Source organism: Mobula birostris, chromosome 2, assembly GCF_030028105.1.
Source record: "Mobula birostris isolate sMobBir1 chromosome 2, sMobBir1.hap1, whole genome shotgun sequence".
NCBI lineage: Eukaryota > Metazoa > Chordata > Chondrichthyes > Myliobatiformes > Myliobatidae > Mobula > Mobula birostris.
The window spans coordinates 135,062,147-135,088,116 of record NC_092371.1 but is presented as its reverse complement, the minus strand read 5'-3'; the positions used below and the strand labels follow the sequence as shown (position 1 = coordinate 135,088,116).

Here is a 25,970-nt window from a genome sequence, read left to right as displayed (position 1 = left end):
TTCCCTTGTGGGAAGATTGGCCCTTGTGGCTAAAGGGATTAGGGGGTATGGAGGGAAGGCTGGTACAGGGTTCTGAGTTGGATGATCAGCCAATGATCATACTGAATGGCGGTGCAGGCTCGAAGGGCTGAATGGCCTACTCCTGCACCTATTTTCTATGTTTCTATGTTTCCATGTGGTGTTTTCCTGGGGCAATGGCATCAACACTAGTGATGCCAACGGGCTCAATAAACTGATTAGAAAGGCTGGCTCTGTTATAGGAGTCAAACTGGACACAATGGAGGCTGTGGTAGAACAAAGGACCCTGTGGAAAATCCTGGCAATTCTGGAACAATGTTTCTCACCCTCTGCATGCCTCCTTGGCTGAACAGAGGAGCACTTTTAGTAATTGACTAAGTTAACTGTGCTCCCCAAAGAGCGCTATATGAGGTTGTTCTTGCCCTTGGCCATTAGGCTCTATAATCAGTCAACCTACAGCTGGGGAGGTGATGACCCCCTCCTGTTCGACTGTTTGTGTTAACTTATTTTTTATTCTTCCTACTTCTCTTCTAATATTTATATCTGTGCACTTGTAATGCTACTGTGACACTGTAATTTGAGTGAATGTAGTTATTCCCTTTTATTCAAGAGCCTGATGGATGAGGGGTAGTAACTGTTCTGTCCTGGGACCTCTACTTTTCGTGATTTTTATTAACGACCTGGATGTGGGGGTAGAAGGGTGGGTTGGCAAGTTTGCAGATGACACAAAGGTTGGTGGTGTGGATAGTGTAGAGGATTGTCAAAGATTGCAGAGAGACATTGATAGGATGCAGGAGTGGGCTGAAAAGTAGCAGATGGAGGTCAACCCAGAGAAGTGTGACGTGGTACACTTTGGAAGGACAAACTCCAAGGCAGAGTACAAAGTAAATGGCAGGATACTTGGTAGTGTGGAGGAGCAGCGGGATCTGGGGGTACATGTCCACAGATCCCTGAAAGTTGCCTCACAGGTGGATAGGGTAGTTAAGAAAGCTTATGGGGTGTTAGCTTTCATAAGTCGAGGGATAGAGTTTAAGAGTCGCGATGTAATGATGCAGCTCTATAAAACTGGTTAGGCCACACTTGGAGTACTGTGTCCAGTTCTGGTCGCCTCAGAATAGGAAAGATGTCGAAGCATTGGAAAGGGTACAGAGGAGATTTACCAGGATGCTGCCTGGTTTAGAGAGTATGCATTATTATCAGAGATTAAGGGAGCTAGGGCTTTACTCTTTGGAGAGAAGGAAGATGAGAGGAGAAATGATAGAGGTGTTCATGATAATAAGAGGAATAGATAGAGTGGATAGCCAGCACCTCTTCCCCAGGGCACCACTGCTCAATACAAGAGGACATGGCTCTAAGGTAAGGGGTGGGAAGCTCAAGGGGGATATTAGAGGAAGGTTTTTTTTACTCAGAGAGTGGTTGGTGCATGGAATGCACTGCCTGAGTCAGTGGTGGGGGCAGATACACTAGTGAAGTTTAAGAGATTACTAGACAGGTATATGGAGGAATTTATGGAGGAGGGTTATATGGGAGGCAGGGTCTGAGGGTCGGCACAACATTGTGGGCCGAAGGGCCTGTACTATTCTATGTTCTGTGAACCTGGTGGTGCGAGTCCTGAGGCCCTTGTACTTTTTACATTTTACCTGATGGCAGCAGAGAAAAGAGAGCATGATCTGGGTGGTGGGGATTTATGATAACGGATGCTACTTTCCAACGACAGTGTAACATGTAGGTGTGTTCAGTGGTTGGGAGAGCTTTACCTGTGATGTGTTGAGCTGAATCCACTACCTTTTGTAGGATTTTCTATTCAAAGGCATTGGTGTTTCCATTCCAGGCCTATAAGCAGTCAGTCAGTATACTCTGTACTGAAGTTTGTCAACGTTTTAGATGTCATGCTAAATTTCCGCAGATTCCTAACGGAGTAGAGGCATTGCCGTGTTTTTATTTGCAATTGCACTTGTATGCAGGGTCCAGGGCAGGTTCTCTGAAATAGTAACAACCAGGAATATAAAGTTGCACCTCTGATCCTCCTCTGAGGACTGGCTCATTGATGAGTGAGAAGTTGTTGTTATGACACCACTCAGCCAAATTTTCAATCTTCCTCCAGTATGCTGATTCATCACCTTTGATTAGGCCCACAATGGTGTCATCAGCAAACCTGAATGCGGCATTGCAGCTGTGCTTAGCGACATAGTTATAGGCGTAAAGCGAGTAGAGCAGGGTGCCAAGCACGGAGCCATGTAGTGCACCTGTATTGATAGAAATTGTGGAGGAGATCTTGCCATTCTGAACTGACTGTGGTCTACAAGCAAGGAAATCCAGGATCCAGTTGCACAAGAAGGTATTGAAGCAAAGGTCTTAGAGCTTATTGATTAATTTTGAGGGGATGATAGAGTTAAATACTGAGCTATAGTTGAAAAAGAACATCCTCATGTATGCATCTTTGCTGTCCATATGTTTCAGAATTGAATGAGGAGCCAATGAGATAGCATCTGCTGAGCATCTGTTGCTCCAGTAGGCAAATTAGAGCCGATCCAAGTTATCTCTCAGGCAAGAGCTGATGTGCTTCATCACCAACCTCTCTAAACATTTCATCACTGTGTATGTAAGATGCAACTGGGTGATGGTCATTGAGGCAGGTCACCATGCTCTTCTTGAAACCAACTTGAAGCAGGTAGATACCTCACTGTCGAAGCGAGAGGTTAAAGGTCTCAGTGAACACGCCAGCTAGTTGGTTTGCACAGGTCTTTAGTACATGGTCTGGTACCCCATCTGGTCCAGGTGCTTTCTGTGGATTCACCATCCTGAAGGCAGCCTGCACGTCGGCTTCAGAGACTGAGATCACAGGATCATCAGGGCATGTGGGGGTTCGCAATGTTTTCTCCATGTTCTGACAGTCAAAGCAATCATAGAAGGTTTTGAGCTTATCTGGAAGCTAAACCCTGCTAGCTCTATATATTACTTCATTTAACTTTATAGGAGGTAATAGCATTCTCGCCCTGCCATAGCTGTCGAGCATCCTTTGGTTCAAGTTTGGTCTGGAATTTCCATTTTGCCTTTGTGTTTGCTTTCTGGAGATCATTCCTGCATCTCTTGTAACTTTTTTCAGTTCTCCAGACTTGAATGCCTCTGATCTGGTCCTCACTGATTTCTTATCTCATTGTTCATCCAGTGCTTCTGATTTGGGAAAACACTGAAAGATTTAGTGGGGACACAGTCATCTACAGCCGTCTTAATGGAGTTTGTTACAACCATAGTGTATTCATTCAGATCTGTACATGAATTCTTGAGCATGGCCCAGTATCCTGACTCAAAGCAATCCTTTAATCACTCCTCTGCCTCCTGCAACCACCTCTTTCTTAGTTGTCTTAATCTCAGAAGCCTTTTTTTTTTAGGCTCTGCCTCTATGCAGATAAGAGGAGACAACCAAGTGATCTGATTTACTAAAATGCGGTCCAGGCAAGGAATGGTAGGCATACCTTAATATAGCAGTGGTCTAGAATGTTGGGACCTCTGGTGCTACAGGTTATATGCTTTTCTTTAACGACAGGAATTCTGCAGATGCTGGAAATTCAAGCAATACACATCAAAAGTTGCTGGTGAACGCAGCAGGCCAGGCAGCATCTCTAGGAAGAGGTACAATCGACGTTTCAGGCCGAGACCCTTCGTCAGGACTAACTGAAGGAAAAGTTAGTAAGAGATTTGAGAAGGGGAGGGGGAGATCCAAAATGATAGGAGAAGACAAGACGGGGAGGGATGGAGCCAACAGCTTATCCACTGATGTCTACTATAAGCCTACTGACTCTCTCAGCTATCTGGACTATTCCTCTTCTCACCCTGTCTCTTGCAAAAATGCCATCCCCTTCTCACAATTCCTCCGTCTCCGCCGCATCTGCTCTCAGGATGAGGCTTTTCATCCCAGGATGAGGGAGATGTCCTCCTTTTTTAAAGAAAGGGGCTTCCCTTCCTCCACCATCAATTCTGCTCTCAAACGCATCTCCCCCATTTCACGCACAGCTGCTCTCACTCCATCCTCCCGCCACCCCACTAGGAATAGGGTTCCCCTGGTCCTCACCTACCACCCCACCAGCCTCTGGGTCCAACATATTATTCTCCGTAACTTCCGCCACCTCCAACGGGATCCCACCACTAAGCACATCTTTCCCTCCCCCCCCCCCCCCCGCTTTCTGCAGGGATCGCTCCCTTCGCGACTTCCTTGTCCATTCGTCCCCCCGATCCCTCCCCACTGATCTCCCTCCTGGCACTTATCCTTGTAAGCGGAACAAGTGCTACACATGCCCTTACACTTCCTCCCTTACCACCATTCAGGGCCCCAGACAGTCCTTCCAGGTGAGGCGACACTTCACCTGTGAGTCGGCTGGGGTGATATACTGCATCCGGTGCTCCCGATGTGGCCTTCTATATATTGGCGAGACCCGACGCAGACTGGGAGACCGCTTTGCTGAACACCTACGCTCTGTCCGCCAGAGAAAGCAGGATCTCCCAGTGGCCACACATTTTAATTCCACATCCCATTCCCATTCTGACATGTCTATCCACAGCCTCCTCTACTGTAAATATGAAGTCACACTCAGGTTGGAGGAACAACACCTTGTATTCCGTCTGGGTAGCCTCTAACCTGATGGCATGAGCATTGACTTCTCTAACTTCCGCTAATGCCCCACCTCCCCCTCGTATCCCATCCGTTATTTATTTATATACACACATTCTTTCTCTCACCTTTTTCTCCCTCTGTTCCTTTGACTATACCCCTTGCCCTCCTGGTTACCCCCCCCCCTTGTCTTTCTCCCTGGGCCTCCTGTCCCATGATCCTCTCTTACCCCCTTTGCCAATCACCTGTCCAGCTCTTGGCTTCATCCCTCCCCCTCCTGTCTTCTCCTATCATTTTGGATCTCCTCCTCCCCCTCCCACTTTCAAATCTCTTACTAACTTTTCCTTCAGTTAGTCCTGACGAAGGGTCTCGGCCTGAAACATCGACTGTACCTCTTCCTAAAGATGCTGCCTGGCCTGCTGTGTTCACCAGCAACTTTGATGTGTGTTGCTAGCATTTTCTTTAAGCCTGGCTGAAGTCTCAGACTACAAGTTGAAATGTGTCGGGAAGGGCTGTTTCTTGTTTGGAGACAGCATTCATGCACCAGAAGACTTAGATCCCGCCAAAATGTTATTTATTTGCATTTTCTATTTAGATGTGCCTTTTGATTCTTCAGACTGAAGTTCATGACCTCATACTTCCACACAGTAAACTCCATTTGCCAGTTTTTCAGCTATTACTCTATCTATCTAAATCCAATTCCACAATAACAATGTTCTCATCACAACATGCCTTTTCATATATTTTTGTGTTATTGGAAACCTTGCATTTTGTATCCCCTCCAAGTCATCAATATACGTAAAAAGACAATTGAGAGCCAAGAGCTGGTTCCTTAGGGGTTACCCCCCAAATTATATTCCTTAATCTATTAGTGATGATTTAAAAATATCAAGGCCTTTTATCTTGGTTGTAGTTAATGTTTGCATTAAAGGTTATAGAAATGTTTTGATAGGATTTAACCGAAGTACATTTGTGCCACCACCCATTGTCCTTGCTTCTTCCTCTCTTGGTGCCTTGACTGTGGTTGCACTTGCTACTACTTCTCCCTCATTCTGGCTTCTTATGAAATTGAATAGGGCTGAACAGAATTCAATCTTTTCTAGTTTCATTGATTTCTGAGTAAAGTGTGCATGGCTGTTCCAGCAGCTCTACTCAATGCTCACTGTGATTTGGATAAGTAATTTCTGATAATTTTCAGATGGATGCTGTCTTTGTTGTGGAAATATCAGTGAAAATTGTGCAGAGCAAAAGGACTTAATTTGGGACCCAATGCTATAGTGCAGATGATGTCGGTTGTCAGGACTGTAATCTAAGAATGATGGATCATGTTAAAGAGAAACTGAAGAATGAGTTGGGAGAAGTGTAGGTAGAAAAGACCTACCTGCTGGAATCTGGAGAAATACATGAACTACTAGAGAAACTTAGCTGGTCATGCAGCGTCTGAGAGGGAGATGGACAAAGGAATATATTTTAAGCAGTGAATGTTACTTTTGAGTTAGTGAGTCTGTTATGGTGGTTAGAGGCATGCAGTAACCACTCTTCAATTTCTGATCTCTTTCAGGAAAAACTGTAACTTGTAGATCCACCTATGAACAGTAAGTCAAGCAGTTTGTTATATTCAGAGGTGCAATTTACATTATAATGTGGGGTTTGCTATTGGTTTGTTTCAACAGAATAAAATTTGTAAATGTCACATGCTCTCAAATGACTAAAAGTTGTTTCTCAATTCACCATCAAAAATCTGCAAGTGCTGGAATCTGAAGTAAAAGCAAGATGTTATTGATACTCACCAGGTTAGGTACCACTTTGCACAGAGGAACAGAGTCAAAATTTTAGCAGTCATTGTCCTGAAATATTAGACTCTGTTTTTCTTTCTACTGATGTTTGAGTTACTGAGTATCCCCAGCATTTTCTATAACTTTTCCAATTACAGTATTAAAGAAGTAATTTATTTGAGTGGCTTGTTTACAGTCATGGAGCTGTATCACATTAAGATCAATTTAATTTCAAAAATCATATGCAAAAGTAAGTGGTGTTCATCAGGTTTATTGGAGTTATTTGTTTGCCTGAAGTTTATGTGCCTTTGTGTTGGTGGTATGATTAACAAAAGAGTCCTGTGTTGAAAACATGATGAGCACTTAGTTATCAGCTCTTCTGATTTTAGCAGATTAGGATTGCCTGACATCACATTTAAATAGTTTTAACACAATTCTGTATATAGAGAATTGGGAATCAATGTCAAATTATTATTGATTTAAAATTTAGTATAACTTTCCAATTCACAGAGGGGAATTATTTTCGTGATATTTTTCCATCATCAATTTAGTGTACATCAAAAATAGAAATTCTTCAGTGGCTGCTATGTATCAACATCTTCCTAAGGGGTTGTCCTGTAAGGATGGCCATGAGGTTGATGAGAAATGCATTAGTACATTGAAATACTGAACTCAGTCACATTTGTTTATCTTTCTGCAATTTACTCAATACCTATCAAAACATCAATGTAAAGAGTACATTTTTACTACCATGCAATGGGAATTTGTCTCAGGTAAGACATGGAATGATAGAAAGTTTACAACACAGGAGGAGCTGTTCCGTCATGTTTGTGCCAGATGAAAAAGGCTGTCAACCTAATTCCACCTCGCAGTTACTACAGATCATTGCTCTTCAAGTTCATTTCCAAATACATTTAACTGCAATTAATGTTTCTGTTTCTTCTGATGTTTTGGGATGAGTTCTAAATCCCTACTGTTTACAATGATTTTGCTGCCTCTGCAACTGTTCACCCTATACATGAACAACTGGAAGCCAGAGGTAAGTGTAGAATATTTAAGTTTGCTGATGACACTAAATTGAGTGAAAAAACAAATTGTGCAGAGGATGCAGAGAGATGTAGATAGGTTGAGTGAGTGAGCATGGGTCAGGCAGATTGACTACGTTGTTGGTAAATATGAGGTCATCCATTTTGGAAGGAAAAATCAGATTATGTAAATGATGAAAGATTGCAGCATGTTGTTGTGCGGAGGAATAGGAGTACTAGTGCATGAATTGCAAAACGTTGGTTTGCAGGTGCACCAGGTAACAAGAAAATATAGAATATTTAGGGATTGAATTTAAGAGGTTATGGTGTAACTGCAAGGTAATGGTGAGTAGTGCATGTGGTTCTGCTCTCCTTATTTGAGAGAAGATATATTGGCTTTGAAGATGGAGCAGGGGAGGTTCACTAGGTTGATTCCGGCTATGAGAGGTTAGTCAATGAGAAGAGATTGAGTCCTGAATTATACTTGCTAGAATTCAGAAGAATGAGAGGGGATCTTATAGAAACATAACTATGAAAGGGATAGATGGTGGTAGGAAAGTTGTTAACACTCAAAGGTGAGATGAGACCTGGAGGACATGATGTCAAAATTCGGGGGAGTAGATCTAGGAGATGAGCAGGACCTGCCTTTCGTAGAGAGTTTCCCTGCGGAATTCTCTGCCCAGGGAAGTAATAGAAGTTAACTCATTAAATATATTTAAGATAGTAGGGGAATTGAAGTATATGGAGAGAAGGCAGCTGGGTGGGACCCAGCCACGTTAGATGAACTGTGATCTTGATGTAGCAGGTTCGATGGGCAGTTAACCTCTTCCTCTCTCTTTCATTTGTTCTCATTTGCCCAGTACCTCAAACTGTCTAGTTTCCACTGGAGCCTCAGTGCCCCCAATAGCCATCCTGCTTTGTTGTCATGCAAACCTAAATTTAAATAAGGGAATTAAATATAATGTTCTAATTGCCCCTTTTAGCTCTTTAGTTTGAACCTACGTTGACACTCTTGAACCAACACTGAGTATCCATCGTACCATGATCTGCCTGAATATCTGTTCATTTAGCTCCTGCTAGCAATTGGGAAGCCGAGAGTATAACACCACTATAGTGGTTGCACCTTGTTTATTCCATATAAATGGAGCAGCTATGTAGGGAAATTAGTGGTGCAAGAGAAATAGCATTATAATAGTAAGAGATTTCAACTTCCCCAGTATTAAATGGGATGGTCTTTGCATAAAACTTTTATATTGTAGGACATTTATTGTCCTTGTCGTTAAGGGGCAGTGTAACTTTAATCTTGGAGGATGTAATTTGTGGCTGTAGGACTACTTGACTGGTGAGCATATGAGTTTCAAGGTAGATATGGAAAGGGATCTGGAAATTAAATTTCTGATTTGGGGTAAGAGAAATTTCACCCAGTTTGTCTGCTATAAGGTCGAGTGATTTCCATTTAGATCCTATAAATATGATATGAATGTTCTATTTAAAAGAGGACAAAATGGTGATCTTCAATAGTTATATTAAAACAATTGGGTTATTGGTATAGAACTGGAATTTATTAGTTTCATAAACTGGTTGGAGTAGTGAGAATGCAAATGCGAGGAAATCTGCAGATGGTGGAAATTCAAGCAACGCACTTAAAAAATGCTGGTGAACGCAGCAGGCCAGGCAGCATCTATGGGAAGAGGTACAGTCGACGTTTCGGGCCGAGACCCTTCGTCAGGTCTAGGAGTAGTGAGAATGGTCATTCTCATTGCAGCTCATGAAGGAAACGTAGTTTAATCAATTATAAGGTATGAATTTAATTTGTGACTCATGTTTTATATGCACATGAACTATTTCACGGTATAGGGAGAGGCAAATCTAGGAGTAGTTTTGAAAATGGACTTTGTTCCAAGGAATGGCGTATTGCTGTAGGGATTTTAGTGATGAAGTGTATTTGCAGATAAGTCTGGACCTTGGTACTTGTGAAGCTGGGGATTATTTGAACTGTACAGATTGCAATAAAAATTGACATTTCAATTGACTCCTTAATTTTAGTCTGAATTTTTAATGCATAATGAAAAATGTTAATCTATACAATGCTTACTTTAGGATTACTACTTTAATGTGCTTGCTTCAGTAGGAATTTGCTTTGGACATTATTCTCAAAATCATTTGAAAGAAGTCGAGTGGACTGAGATGACTGTGATGGAATGTAGAAGTAAACAGGACAACAGTTAGCCTGTCAGCTACATGTTCTGAAAAGCGTAAACTGCATTACAGTATTTTTATTTTTAAAAAAATCCATGCTTTTCCTTATGCTGATAATTTGTATCTCCTCTCTCTGACCTTATTCCTCATAATTTGGCAGCATTGTCCTAGATTTTGCACCAAACGATCATCAATGTAGAAGCATACTGGATGACTGCAAAACCCTTAATTTTTTTCGTATTGAAGTCCAGCAGAGATATGTTCATTGGAATTTGGACTTGAACGATGAAACAGTTTCTCTCAAAGCTGATACGTAATTCAGCATGTTCTACTTAAAGCTGTCCAATACCTTCAGTCGCCTTTGCTTTTAATGCACAGTTTTACTGGGTTTCATGGGTGAACTGAATATATGGGGACAATTTCTTGTGTCCTTACAGATTTCAGTGGTAGACAAATCACAGCTGTAACAATGCTTCTTTAAAAAGTTAGTTGCATTTTTATGTGGGTATACATTTGTACAAATTTTACAATTTGTATAAAACAGTGGCATTAAAAACAGACTGTAATAAATTATGTATTTTATTGTGAAATATTGGTTTGATTTGGCTTAAAAATTGCCTTAATAAGAATCGTAAATGTTTTTTTTCTCATTGCACTTTTCCTGCTGCAGGTGTTAATGTGTAGTAGGTGTTGCTAACACTGGTTTACTGTTAATGTGTTGGCACAATTGCTAACCATTTTTAAATAGATGCTCACATTTCAGCAGCGTAGTTACATTAAATTGGTTACCCACATGTTTCTCCTTTAATTCAGAAATCTATTGAATGATATGAACTTTCAACTTGTTAGCTTTTGTAGTTCTCCACATGATGAGTTATGGGCTAGTAATTTGGAGCAGGAGAGCCATATTGAACATATCAGATAGTTGTCAGAATCACGTAAATTTCGATCATTCACGTTATCTGGGTTTTGCAGGACATGGATGCTAGATATTGAATGACTGGGAGTCCTGGAGCTGGTTGTTCATTAACACCTTGTTGAGGGAGAGCTTAGGAAAGGTTGAGGTGGAATATTTTCCCCAGTATTTAAAAATCTTTGTGTCTGTAAAGTACACTGCTACCTTGAATAATTCTCAGAATCAGGTTTAATATTACTGGCATATGTTATGAAAATTGTTGTTTTGCAGCTGCAATACATTGCAATAATAAACTATAAATTACAATAAGTATGTATTAAAAAAAGAAAAATAAGTAGTGCAAAAAGAGAGGATTAAAAAGTACTGAGGTTGTGTTCAGGGATTCACTTTCCATTCAGAAATCTGATGGCAGAGGGGAAGAAACTGTTCCTGAAATGTTGCTTGTGTGTCTCAGGCTCCTGTACCACCTCCTTGAAGATAGCAATAGAAGAGGGCATGTCTTGCATGATGGAATCCTTAATGATGGATGCTGCCTTTCTGAGGCATTGCCTTTTGAAGGTGTCCTGAACGCTGGGGAGGCTCGTGCCCATGATGAAGCTGACAGAGTTTACTACTTTCTGCAGTTTTTCCCGATCCTGTCCAGTGGGCCCTCCGTACCAGATGGTGTTGCAACCAGTTAGAATTCTCTCTACGGTATGTCTGTACAAATTTGTGAGTGTCTTTGGTGACATACCAAGTCTCCTCCAACTCCAAATGAAATATAGCTGCTGTCATGTCTCTTTGTAATTGCATTAATATGTTGGGCTCAGGATAGATCCTCAGAGACGTTGACATCCAGGTATTTGAAACTGTTCACCCTTTCCACTGCTGATCCCTCAATGAGGACTGTTGTGTGTTCTCTTAACCTCCTCTTCCTGAGTCCACAATGAATTCCTTCATCTTACTGATGTTGAGTGCAATGTTGTTGATGTGATACCACACAAACAGCTGATCTATCTCACTCCTGTATTCCTCCTTATCGCCATCTGAAATTCTGCCAATAATAGTTGTCATTGGCAAATTTATAGATATCTTTTGAAATGTGCCTAGCCACACAATCATGGGTGTAGAGAGAGTAGAGGTGTGGTCTAAGCACACATCCTTGAGGTGCATCATTGTTGATTGTCAGTGAGGGGGAGATGTTATTTCTGATCCGCACAGACTGTAGTCTATCGGTGAAGAAGTCAAGGATCCATTTGCAGAGGGAGGTACAGAGACCCAGATTTTGGAGCTTTCTGATTCAAACTGAGGGTATGATGTTGTTGAATTCTGAGTTGCAGGCTATAAACAGTAGCTTGGTGTAAGTATAGCTATTGGCCAGGTGATCCAAAGCTGAGTGGAGATCCAGTGAGATTGCATCAGCTTTAAACCTATTGTGGCAATAGGCAAATTACAGTGGGTCCAGGTATATGCTTAGGCGTGAGTTGATTCCAGCCATGACCAACCTCTCAAAGCACTTTATCATAGTAGATGTGAATGGCTGTGGGTGATGCTTAATGAGGCAGCTCACCCTGCCCTTTTAGGGCACTGGTATGATTGCCATCCTTTTCATTCAAGTGGAAATCAATGACTGCAGCAGTGAGAAATTGAAGATCTCCTTGAGTGCTCCTGCTGGTTGGTTGGCACAGGTTTTCAGAGCCTTACCAGGTGCACCATCAGGACTTGACACTTTGTGAGGGTTCATCCACTTGAAAGACATCGGTCTCCAAGACAGGCATCACAGAACACCAGATACTTCAGGGATTCACACAGATGTAGTTTTATTCTCAATTTCAAAGCACGCATAAAAGGTGTTAAGCTCATCAGTGTGTGAAGCATCACAAGCATTCATGATGTTAGGTTCTGCTTTGTAGGAAGTCATGGCTTGCAAACCCTGCCAGAGCTGACGTGCAACTTCAATTGTTTTTTTTCCACCCTTGAAGTAGCCTCCTATTGGTCGTACCTGGACTTGTATAGTTCTCAATCACTGGTCTTGAATGCCACAGCTCTAGCCATCAGCAGGCTGTGAATCTCCTGTTTCATTCATGGCTTTTGGTTTGGGTATGCCCAGTATGTTCTTGCAGGCACACACTTATCCACACAGGTCTTGATGAGTTCAGTGACAACTGTGGCATATTTATTCAGACTCGAAGAGGAGTCCCTGAATGTTGTGCAGTCCATCAACTCAAAGCAGTCCAGTAAGTGCTTCTCTGCATCCCTTGACCATACCTTGTTGGTCCTCCCCACTGATGGTGTGGTCTTTACCCTCTGCCTATATGGTGTGTATGGTATAGCCAAATGAGCAGATTTTCCAAAGAGTGACTCGGTAAGTGTTCTTGATGGTGGCGTAACAGTGGTGAATTATGTTGGCTCCTCTGATTCCACAGCTGATATGATTGTGGTAGTTGTGCAGAAACTTGTTTAAGCTGGCCTGGTTGAAATCTGCAATGACAGGGAAGGCATTCGGGTGTGCTGCTTTGTGCCTGCTGACTGAGTTGCTCAACTCCTTCAGTGCCTCCCTGATGTTGGCCTGAGGTGGAATGTATACCGCTACCAGGATGACAGCGGAACACATCCTCGGCAGATATAATGGACGACATTTGACTGCTAGATGAAAAGAATATATTCTTTTTATATTATTGTATCCCTTCCCTCACTTTTGGCCCTTTGATATTCTAGCTTAATTGCTTGTATCAAATCTTTTCTCGACAATAATTTCTGTCTTTTGTGTATTGGATTTTGTTGTGTGAATGCTTGAAATGTGAAAGGATAATAGACTTGAGATTTAGACTGAAAAAGAACTGGTAGCAGTCTTGTCATTTCCATCTTTTAAAGGGGTTGTTGAAACATAAACATTTGAAATGTCTAGTGTGCTTTGTATGTCAAAGTTTTCAACCTCCAATTTGCTGTAGTGTAAAGGAGAGAACAAGATACGTGAAGTGCTCTATATCCCATAGGTGAACTCCTTTTGGTTGTTGCAGCATGGAGGGTAGAAAGCATTTTGCATAACCTAATTTGGTTGAACACCTTAGTTAGATTTTTATCATAAAACACAATGCCACTGCTTATTCATGTTAATGTATGGGAACCTTTGAACATCCTGAAGTCAAAATAGTTTCTTGTTCACCCAATGTCAATAAATGGGAAAATTTCATTTGGAAAGTTAAGGATAATATAACATATTAGTAAATAAAAACAAATTACTTGTCTTAATTTTTTTTATCAGCAAGTGCATTGTGATGATTTATACTTTGAGGGGAGGTTGAACTGAAAGTGACCTCTTTGGTCTGCAATGATTTCTGTGCTTTTGCTCCTAGCACAGTACCTTTCTTTGACATATTAGTCTTATTAATGCAGCTAAGCTGAGCATTGAGCATCATTCTTGATTTTGTACTTTGGACCATGCCTACTTGGAGAATTGGATTTTCAAGCAAATCCCCTAATATTTGGTGTGCTTCTGGGAATCTGATTTTGTTCTTTGGCCTCTTGAGCAAATGATTTTGTCCTCACTGAGGAAAATTTAGTGTAACAATGGCAAATTATGTGCTTTGAATACAAAATCTATGAGAAATATAGGGAACATTTTGAGGACTTAAAGCAATCTTAGATGGAAAAGGCCCACTCTGGACTTCAATCACATACAGAGCATATGAATAAAAACATTTGTAATTAGTGATATGTTTAACATCAAACAGGAAAAGGGAACTAATCAGATTCCTGTATAGAAGAAAATACACTTGTGACCACCAGGATCAAAAACATATTTAAAGATATAACAATGTCCATAAACCTTTCTACCAGGGACTTTACTTTTTCTTGATAGCATATGACACTGCTGATAAAGTCACAATTTATTATCCATACTTGATTATTCCTGACAAGGTGGTAATGAGCTGCTTTTGTAGAGTAATGGTACTCCCAGAACATCAAACACAAGACTTTCTGTAGATGCTGGAAATGTTGAGCAACACACAAACGCAATGTTGGCAGAACTTGGTAAGTCAGCCGGTATCTGTGGAGGAGAACAAACACTCAAGGTTTTGGGCCAACACCTTCATCAGGACTGGAAAGGAAGGGGTCAAAAGCCAGAATAAGGTGACTGGGGGAGGAGAAGGAGCACAAACTGGCAGGGGAGGAATATTGTTAGGAGGATGCTCCAGGATTTGTATCTAGCTACCAAGACTGAAGGTCAATATGCTTAAAAGTCTGGACTTTTTGTGACTTGAAGGTAACCTACAGTTGAATAGTGTTCCCATGCTTCTTGGGCATTGTTATGATATTAACCTAGGTAAATCAGTGCAGTGCTATTTGTTTTTTCACTTGGACATCCTGTTGTATTAGTAGTGGTGAGAATGAATATTTCAGGATGACAGGGCGGCAGTCTAGTGGAATGCTTTGTTTTTGTTATGTTGTGTGTCATTGGATTTGCAGGTAGACAGAAGAATACTTCTGATGTGCATTGTAGATGGTGGAAAGAATCTGGAGTGTCGGGGGTGGGGTGTGGGTGAAGTGAAGAACTTGGAAGTTGATAGGTAAAAGAGATATAGGGCTGGAGAAGTGGGTATCTGATGGGAGAGGACCAAAGGTTATGGAAGAGAGAAAAGGAGGAGCACCACCAGAGGGAGGTGATGGGCAGGTAAGGAGTTTAGATTGAGGAATTGGGGATATAAAAAAAATCATTTTGAACCTATGTAACCTCTGGCTAAAAGAATAATTGGGACTGAATAGGAATTTTTGAACTGAAGTAAACTCTGTCTTCAGCATTTAGCTAAGACAGGCTCATTACCAGTTCTCCTCAGCTTGCAGAGAGACATTGAGAGTTACATAACATCGTACATTGTACCCTTGTTTGAGTAGGGGAGGAGGACTCACCAATAAGAACAGGAATGAACATCCATCTGTAATTAAGTCAGGGCCGAGCAAAGAGAATAACTGATAAGTACTGGACAGCACATCCATCTGTAATTAAGCTTTGATCTAGCAGACTCTCTTATCTGTAGCTAAGTTTTGCACCAACAGATTTGGTGGGTGTACCAGTTCAAATGACATCTTGCAACAGTAATGCATGGGGCTTACTTTGTATAAATATACAGCTGTTAACTGGAGAGAGGGGGCCCACTTGTCGGATGGTGGCAGTATTTATGTGCCTTCCCTCTGGCAACTGGGTCTCAAACTCCTGCAGGAGGGTGCGCAATAAACTGTTGTAACTATAAGAAGCTGGTCTCCCGAGTTTTATTCAGATTCAACTTTAACAAGATGAGAGAGGAAAAATGGGAATAGGGGAGAGAAATTGATGTTCATGCCATTAATCAAGCTGGTTAGACCTTGGAACTGCCCAGAGAAACACAGTGATATTCTGAGATTGAGGTGATTGCCTTCCAACAATCACAAACATCTTTTTTGTGAGGTATGACTTGAAGTCATTGGAGGTCTTTTCCTCTTGATGTCCATTAACTTTTGTTTTATCTGGGCTCCTTGACATCACAGTTGATCAATTGCTTGCCATGGTGTCGAGCAGTCACTCTTGCCTCACCTCTGGAACTCAGCTCTTTGGTTTATGTACAGATTAAGTTCAAGTGCACATTGGGGTGATGCAGTATCGTGCTTGACGGTACCAACGACCCAGGTTCAATTCCCACTGCTATCTGTAAGAAATTTTAATGTTCTCCCATGACCATGTGGGTTTTCTCCTAGAGTTCAAAGATGTGCTGGTGGTAGGTTAATTGGTCATTGGAAATTGTCCTGTGATTAGGCTAGGGTTAAAGCAGGGGATTGCTGGGCAGCGCAGCTTGAAGGGCCAGAAGGGCCTACTTTGTGCTGTATCGTAACAAACAAATTAATAAATAAAGTCTGTTACAAAGTTTGCATTTGAGTGATTTAGTGAAACTCAAATGAGACCTTGGTGAGTAGTTGATGATACTTTCTATCACTGTAGATGATTGAGATTAGGCAGTAGTCAATGGGTTTGGATTTGACCTGATTTTAGTGAAGAAAATTTACAGGGCATAAAATAAGAATTAATTAGCAACAGAAGAGAAATTGGTCTGGTGTCATTTGGAAGCAGGCCAAGATTACAAATAAGACAAGTTTCGAATGCAGAAAATTAGGCGAATAAGGTCAGTGAGTTGTAAACGAAAATAGTCCAGTGATTATGTGGATAGCCAGAGACTTTTTCCCAGGGCTGAAATGGCTAACATGAGGGGGCATAGTTTTAAGGTGCTTGGAAGTAGGTTCACGGGGGATGTCAGAGGTAAGTTTTTTTACACAGAGTGGTGGGTGCGTGGAATGCACTGCCAGCAAAACTGGTGGAGGTGGATACAATCGGGTCTTTTAAGAGCCTCTTTGATAGGTACGCGGAGCTTAGAAAAAGAGGGCTATGCGGTAGAGAAATTCTAGGCAGTTTCTAGAGTAGGTTACATGGTTGGCACAACATTGTGGGCCAAAGGGCCTGTAATGTGCTGTAGATTTTCTATGTTCTATGACTCCCAAGAGAATGGGACAGGAAATACTTATTTGATCAAGGAAATGACAGAGGAGTGAATAGTCTTTAAGAAATGTTATGATCATAATGCCAGGCTGGAATTAACTGCATCGTCATCATTAGAGAATTAGTATTGAGGAAAACAATGGATTTAAATGTTGATAATTCCTTTGGCCAAGAAAGTTTGCATCCTAGGTCACAAACAAAATGGTGACAGATGGTGGCTGCATTTGTTATAATCTTCCAAAGTTCATTTGGTTTTGAAGGCAAGTTAATGTGAAAGCTGTGTATGTCAGACTCCTGTTTGAAAAGGGAAGATACAAAAAAAGTGAAGTGGGCCAATTAGCCCAATATACGTTGTTGCAAAAATGCTTGAAACAATTATTTCAGAAATAATAATGCATTTAGAAAAGCATAATCTAATTGAGCAGATTAGATCCAGCATAGCACTGTGAAAGGGAAATTGAGTCAGAAATATAATGAACCTATTTCAACATTTCCACAGGATACAGTTCAAATCTTTAATAGCTTAAATGCAATTCTTCAATGAGTGAATAGGTTTCTAGTTGGGTGTTGACGTTCTGAATGTTGCTGATACTTATTGCCAGCTGCACCAACGTGTGTTAGAACTGAATGAGTTAAAAACCCTGAGCAGGAATCTTCGGAAAGCACTTTTATTTCCATTTTATGAATGCCCATATAATAGGGTGTTAGTCAGTCTATTTCTTTTAGTGGTAATCATCCTTTGCTAATATTAGTAAATCCTGGCAAAGTATACTGCCAAACAGTTAAGAGTAAAGGCACAGATAGAGCTTCGTAGTAGTCTAGAATGAAAGAATGCAGACATGCTACCTGATTCGGGATTGCTGCTGCTTCAGATTGGGTTCCTAATTGTTGCTGCCAAGAGTTGAATGCTGGCATTCTTTGCAGTCCTTGATCAGATTAATTTTCAGGGTTAATTTTTTTTTCTTCAAAGAAATTTGTGGGAATGATTCAATGAAAGTACTTTTTGGATTTCTTTACAGGAAGTCTTAAAACATATGAAGCAGAGTCTCTCATCCGTTCAAGATGATGAGTATGAGATTCTTGATAACAGGCACAATATAACTAACTACAGTTAATATGTGCATCTGTAAAGCTTAACTGTCCTGAAAAATACAGGACCCAAATCATGGACAAAAGTGCTGTTCAAAATCACCCTGAGTTACAGAGAATGGTTGACCAGGCTAGGTTTTTAGTGAGTATCTCTAGAGATGCGACTCGTTAGCCCTCGCTAACAGCCACCCGACTTGGCGGTGAGAAAGCTGCCTTCCTCAGACTCCACATATCTTGGGTCGATATGACTTAGGTCCCACCAAACCCGGGAGGTTGGGATGTCTTGCCCATCTGATTTCCTCCATGCAGTCGCCCGTTGGCAAGACATAACAGGCATAACATCTGCTCACTGACGATCAACACTGGCGCATCTCAGGGGTGTGTGCTTAGCCCACTGCTCTTCTCTCTATCTACACATGACTTGTGTGGCTAGGCATAGCTCAAATACCATCAATAAATTTGCTGATGATACATCCATTGTTGGTAGAATCTCAGATGGTGACGAGAGGGCTTACAGGAGTGAGATATGCCAACTGGTGGAGTAGTGCTGCAGCAACAATCTGGCACTCGATGTCAGTAAGACGAAAGAGCTGATTGTGGACTTCAGGAAGGGCAAGACGAAGGATCACATACCAATCCTCATAGAGGGATCAGAAATGGAGAGAGTGAGCAGCTTCAAGATCCTGGGTGTCGAGATGTCTGAGGATCTAACGTATCCCAACATATCGACGTAGTTATAAGGAAGGCAGTTTGAAGAGATTTGGCATGTCAACAAATACACTCAAAAACTTCTATAGTTGTACTGTGGAGAGCATTCTGACAGGCTGCATCACTGTCTGGTATGGCGGGGCTATTGCACAGGACCAAAAGAAGCTGCAGAAGGTTGTAAATCTAGTCAGTTCCATCTTGGGTACTAGCCTACAAAGTATCCAGGACATCTTTAGGAAGCAGTGTCTCAGGAAGGCACCATGCTTTATAAGGACCTCCAGCACCCAGGGCATGCCCTTTTCTCACTGTTACCATCAGGTAGGAGGTACAGAAGCCTGAAGGCACACACTCAGCGATCCAGGAATAGCTTCTTCCCCTCTGCCATCCGATTCCTAAATTGACATTGAATCTTTGAACAGTACCTCACTATTTTAATATACAGTATTTCTGTTTTTGCACGTTTTAAAAATCTATGCTGTATACGTAATCGATTTACTTGTTTATTATTATTATTTTTTTCTCCTCGATTATGTATTGCATTGAACTGCTGCTGCTAAGTTAACAAATTTCATGTCATACGCTGGTGATAATAAAGCTGATTCTGATTCTATAATTATAAAGACAGTACATTTACAAATTTCAGCTTTATCGAAGTTAGTAGGAAAAAGAGAAGAGAAATAAAAAGGACCATTGCAGTTGATCCAGTCCAAGTGTGCACATAAGTTGGAGCTCATCTTGAAGTTGTCTTTTTAGCTCGCACTGGACCCATACTCTGTGTGAAAGCACACACCACCTTTCGAATGTCACTTGAAATCCACCTCGAACAAACGGGCTCCCCCAAGGGAGTATTGGTCCTTCCTCCTTGAAGCCATTCAGCTGCACCAAGCATTTTGTGCAACAGGGATGGCATCCTCAATCATTTTCCTTCCTGTCTTCTCCCAGCTCCCGCCAAAAAGACCTCAATCCACTCCAGTGTCCATCACAAAAACCTCTCAGCCCAGCATTCTCTAGAACCTTCTCCCAATTCTACCATCCTGATTGGATGACACTACATTACTAAGCATGAACATCACGACCACTTATCTGTAGCTCAAACCCAAACATGCTGAAAGCAGAACAGACAGCTCTTAAAGAACTACTAAAATGAAATACCTAGAGCATAACAGTAAAAATCTTAACCAGAACATTAGTTTTTATTCCTTGGAACATATGTTGGAGAATGAGGGGTAAGGGCACCTTATAGAAATGTTTAAATTTGTGAAAGCCACAGATAAGGTGGATGCCAAGTCCTTTCTCCACAGAAGGGGAGTCTAAAATTACAGGGCAGAGGTTTAGGGTGACAGGGAAAGATTTACAAGGGACCTGATAGGCAACTTTTTCACATAGGCTGTGTATATGGAACAAAATGCCAAAACATTGATTGAGTCAGGTACAATAATACCATTTAAGAAGCACTTGAATTAGTACATGGAGGCTTGGGGCTAAGAGGGATATGGACAAACACAAGGGATTGGGGCAAACTGGGTGGGTACTGCAGTCAGCACCAGTCATTGGGTTCATACTGTATTTCTGTATAATACTGACTCAATGACTCTCTCCATGTGCTTATCTGGATGACTTTAAATGCTACTAATGTATGTGTCTTAATCACTTTCTGAGCTCATTCCAAATAGGCACCACCCTTTGTGCTATGTTTTCCCTGATATCCTTTTAAATCTCTTGCCTCTAATTTTAAACCTCTGTAGTCGCATTTTATTTCCCCTGACTCACTAATCAAGAACCTATCCATTGCCTTAAATACACCCAATGACTAGCCTGCCACAGCTGCCTATGGCAAAGAATTCCACAGATTCACCATTCTCTGGCCAAAGAAATTCCTCCTCATCTGTTCTAAACGGACGTCCCTCTATTCCGAGGGACAGAGTTTGGCTGTCTGTCCTAGACTCACCACATTTAGGAGCATCCTTTCCATAACCATTCTGTCTAGTCCTTTCAATATTTGATAGTTTTCATGAGATTCTCTTCCCCCTCAATTCTTCTGAATTCCAGTGAGTATAGGCCCAGAGCCGTCAAATGCTCCTATATGATAACCCTTTCATTCCCAGAATCCTTCAAGTGAACCTCAATTGCATTCACTTCTGCCCCCTGCCCCCTGACACTTTCTTTATTTTTGTAATTCAAATTTTTATTATTATTTATTCTTATTTTACAAAGCAGCACAACATGTCATAGAGCAGATAGGGTACAGCATATTTACACAACCATCCTATGACAGGAAAACAAGTAAAACTTAGAAACAGAAAGAAGTTCTAATTTAAGTTTAAATTAACATACAACCAAAATTGATCCTACGCATCTTGCACTTTTCCCTCACTGTTAAGATGTTCATAGAACTGTCGATAGACTTCGTTTATTTCTTTAGATGATGACACTAATGTATCCCCTTTCTTAGTTACAGGTATAGCGCTATTCGTATTCTGCTGCTTTAAATATCATGCCAGCAGCTTACCAGCTTTGCCACCGCCTTCGTAGAAACTTGTTTTTAATCTAAATAATGCATATTCTACTTGTTTGTTATTTATGTTATTTAGCTGGAATTTCAAATTGCACAGATCTTTGTATAAGTCATCGGTATATTGTCTTGCTAAAACCTTTTCCAATGTGGTTATTTGTGCCTCCAGATTTTTTATTTGCTCCATACTTTCTTTCTTCCTTTTAGATGTTTGTGCTATTAATTTTCCTCTTATATACGCTTTGGATGCCTCCCATACTGAGGACAGCTTTACTGTGGTCCCTACGTTCAATTCAAAAAACGAAGTCAGATCCGCAGCCAGCTTATCACTGAAATCCTCATCTTTTAACAGCATAGTATTCATTCGCCATCTGCCCCTCCTTCCCCTTTCAGTATTTAAATCTATTTGAATTTCAACCGGTGCATGGTCTGATAATGCTATCGGGCCAATTTTACAGTCTATCACCTGTTTAACAATGGAGTTGGATATTAGAAAAAAAACTATTCTAGAGTAGGATTTATGTTGATGAGAGAAAAATGTATATTTTTTTCCAGATGGATTCACCAATCGCCATGTATCCACCACACCAATATCCTCAATAAGCTGATGTAAGGCAGCCCTGTCCCTGGGTACTGGTGATGTCTGAAATTTGCTTTTATCAATAACAGGGTCCATTACTGGTTAAAGTCTCCTGCTAAAATTATTTTTCCTTGGTGCCTAAAATTTCGTTCACCTTGTTAAGAAAGTCTAGGTCTTCCTTATTACGTGCATATATGTTACAAAGTACTACTTTCACCCGATTAATAAGTGCATCTATACAAATTATCCTGCCTTCCTTGTCTTTAAATTCTCCAAGCAATACAAAACTAAGTTTTTTGTTAATTAAAATCGTTGTCCCATTTTGTTTGCTATTAAGTGATGAATCGAATACCTGGCCCACCCAATCTCTTCTAAATTTCAATGCTTCAACATCTTTAAAATGTGTTTCCTGGACAAATGAAACATCAATTTGTTTACCTTTAAGGTATGATAAAATCTTTTTCCTCTTGATTGGGTTTCCACACCCATTAATGTTCCATGATATGAAATTAACCATTTTCATGTCTTAAACTTCATGCACACATGTGCAAAAATATACATTTTCCTGGATGGCTGAGTCTAGAATGCAATAACTCCGAAAGAATAGTCCAAAAAAAACCTGATGAAAGGTCTCGGCCTGAAACGTCGACTGCACCTCTTCCTAGAGATGCTGCCTGGCCTGCTGCGTTCACCAGCAACTTTTATGTGTGTTGCTCCAAAAAAACCTGCAGTACTCTATCCCCATGCTCAATTATTACCAAAAAACACTGCAAATACTGCACTGTCAAACAAGTAAACAACCAACATAACCCAAAAACATATAAATAATATATTCCTGCCAGATTAACTGACAAATAAAAACAAACAGGCAGGATAAGCTCCACAAAGAAACAGAAAAGAAAAAGGCACATGATATGGTCCGCAAAGTGCCGTGCCAGCTAGCAAGCCTCACCCTAATCAGACCGCTTCATCCAGCTCCCCACCCACCCTGTTATACCTAAAAAGTTATCTCCACCTATTACTGTGATCAAATTCTGTCTCTCCGTCAATGCCAGCGCCACAGTTTTTCTGAATGAATTTCTCTGCTTCTGCAGCAGTAGTAAAGAACTTGTTCTTTCCTTTCCACGTGAAGCGTAGAACCCTTTTTGCTGCATTTTCCAAGCCATAGTAAATGCCCTCCGTTTTTCAACCAATTCTCTGGACATATCTGGAAAGAAGGAAACTTTGCATCCCTCCCACTCAACTCCTTTCTTTGCTTTGGCCACTTGCAGCACTTTCTGTCTGGCCGAAGAGCGCAAGAATCGTATTAGGACCAGCCTTGGGGGGGAGGGCGATCCTCGCCCGGCCTGGGAGCCAAGACCTGATGCGCCCTCTCAATCTCAAACTCTGCATTTAGTTCAATGCCGAATCCTTCGGACATGATTCTTTGCACACACTTAATCAGACTGCCGGTTTCCGCACCCTCCTTTAGACCGATCAGCCTGACGTTGTTGCGTCTGCTCCTGTTCTCAAGCTCTTCGACACAGTTCCACAGCAGGTCCAAGCGTTTCTTATTCTGCTGGCTAGCACCCACTAGTTGCACAGTGGTGTCCTCCACACTGGAGAGACGTCCCTAGGCCTCCGTCAGCCTGTCTTGAATGGCATTGACAGAGTTCTTCAACTCCGATGTCGTTTCTTTAATCATAGATACATCAGCAGCCACCACGAGTAGAGTGGAACTCATACGACTAACCTCAGCCAGTAAGTTCTCCATGTTGGAGCCTTGGTCCGTCTGTATTGTTAGTGTGGCTTGAACTTCAGATTGTGGGCTCTGTCTTGTAGCCACGTGGCTCGCTGTAGTGCTGTTAGGTCTTGGCATCGTATAGAATTATCTCTCACAGTTGTTATTAGCCCTTTTAGTGAAAAAAACAAACTTTTTTAACTGCAGGAGAGCTGTATCCGGACAAGGTGGGATAAATATGCTCTAATTAATAGAATTTCATGGTGGGTTGTTGGAGCTCTGCTAACATGCAGCCATCTTGCCCAGCATCCACGTGACTACCCCCCCCCCGACACTTTCAAACTTCCAGCATATTGCTTGTTTCTTCCACAGTAAAGCCAAATGCAAAATACTTATTTAGTTTGTCCACTATTTCCTTGTTTCCCCATTTCTACCTCTCTAGTGCCATTTTCCAGGGGTCTGAAATCTACTCTTGAGTCATTTACTCTTCATATGTCAGAAGAAACTTTTAGTGTCCTCTTATATTGTTGGCTAGCTTCCCTTCATATTTCAACTTTGTTTATATTCAGTATTCTTGACCACAAGGTATTTCTGAATGATATAAAAGGAGGAGTCTTGGTAGTAATTTTTATTAAAGAAGATATTAAAAATGTTGAATGACTTGAGGCACAAAAGACTTGAGGATACTTCTTGGAATTCTGGATTTGCTTTTGGGGAATGAATCTAGGCACTTAAAACCAATGTAGTAGAGGTAGTGACAATCCAGTTAGGTACAGCATAGCTATGGAGAGTGACATAAAGTAAAGGTTCCAAATGGATGGTTGCTGTGGGGGCTTATTGTCAAATGCCCTCTGAGGTGACACACAAAATGCTGGAGGAACTCAGCAGGCCAGGCGGCATCTAAGGAAGTTAATACAGTCAATGTTTCGGGATGAGACCCTTCATCAGCATTGGAAAGGAAAGGGAAAATGTCTGAATATAAAGGTTGGGGGAGGGAAAGGCAGGCAAACTAGAATTGAAGGGTCTCTGTATGAAAGATTGAATGTTTTCTTTTTTCCGTATATGCTGCCTGACCTGCTGAGTTCCTCCAGCATTTTGTGTGTGTGTGTGTGTTGCTTGGATTTCCAAGATCTGTAGGTTTTCTCTTGTTGGTGATAGGGAAAGTTAGGTAGATGGGAGAGGTAAAGGGTTGGAGAAGAAGGAATCTGATAGGAGAGGAGATTGGACCATGGGAGAAAGGGAAGAATGAGGGGCACTGGGGGAAGTGAGAAGCAGCAAGACGCTTGTAATTATGGAATTAATTCTGGTAATTTTTTTCTTCTCCCCTCCCTCTTCCTTCCCACATCTTTTCCCACTCTGGCCTCTGCATCTGCAGAATCTTGCGTTCATGATTTGTACTCCAAGGTGTTGGATAGGATTCTGTGGCACAAGGCTATTTTTTGTTCATTTTAACCTATAGGCCTCAAACAAAAATACTGTTGACTACTGATAGGAAGTCGAGCTGTGTGGATGTGGAATGAAGATCAGATTAAACTGGACTGAAATGACTTGTATAGCTTGCTCAAGTGGTCTCTGCCTTTGAGCTTGTGGAAAAAATATGAAAGTGTAGATAGATGTAAACAGAATTTAACTGACTTCATTAATTTCGGGTTTATATTTTCATTATAAAATTTCTCTACCACTTCCTTATCCATTATTCATTAGGATTCATTTCACAATTGGGTCTGCAACTACATATGCTGTTACTTAGTTCATGCTTGTGCGCATGGAAATTTAATTTGATCTTTTTCAACTGAGATGTGTAAATCTGTAGTCCAAAGGCTGTTTAGATAACCAAAATTATTCAATTGTTCCTATGATTGTAATTTGCTGCCTTTCATCAGCTAGATTGAGTTGTTCTTGGCTTGCCAAGCATTTCATTTGAGGTAAGGGGGAGGGAAAACATGTAGTACATATTGATCTTTCACTAGCTTGTGAGATTAGGTGTAGCAGTGTTCTTTCCAGCTGGGGAAAGTACTGGAAACTACTGGAAACTACTGAATAAATACTTTCAAAAATGGAGAAAATAAACTACTGGATTGGTTAGTCGGGTATAATTGGATGCCGTGGGGTTGTTGAGCTGAAAGGGCCTGATAACTATGCTGTATCTCTAAAATGTCCCATCACAGCAGCTGAGCTGAAACTTTCAGTCTGCAATGTGGCCAGTGCATTGACAGTCTGTTCTTCTGCTCTTTCTCCTTGTATTGTAAACTTTGTCTAAAGGACAGCTGCGGGCTTCTGTACAGTGTATGTGATATGTGCGTCCAGAGTAATA

At 41.2% G+C, this 25,970-nt stretch overlaps 1 protein-coding gene across 3 annotated transcripts in view; it reads left to right on the top strand.

The window, feature by feature from the left end:
* The window catches only part of tjap1 (tight junction associated protein 1 (peripheral)), a 182,766-nt gene that overhangs the window by 20,178 nt on the left and 136,618 nt on the right, over window positions 1-25,970 (top strand). Inside the window, exon 2 of one of the 3 annotated variants that reach the window (XM_072248671.1) lies at window positions 6,189-6,222. The exons of the other annotated variants lie outside the window; for them this stretch is intronic. The gene's annotated coding sequence lies outside the window, so the exon portion shown is untranslated. The remainder of the gene's footprint in view (window positions 1-6,188; window positions 6,223-25,970) is intronic. 3 annotated transcript variants of the gene reach the window in all.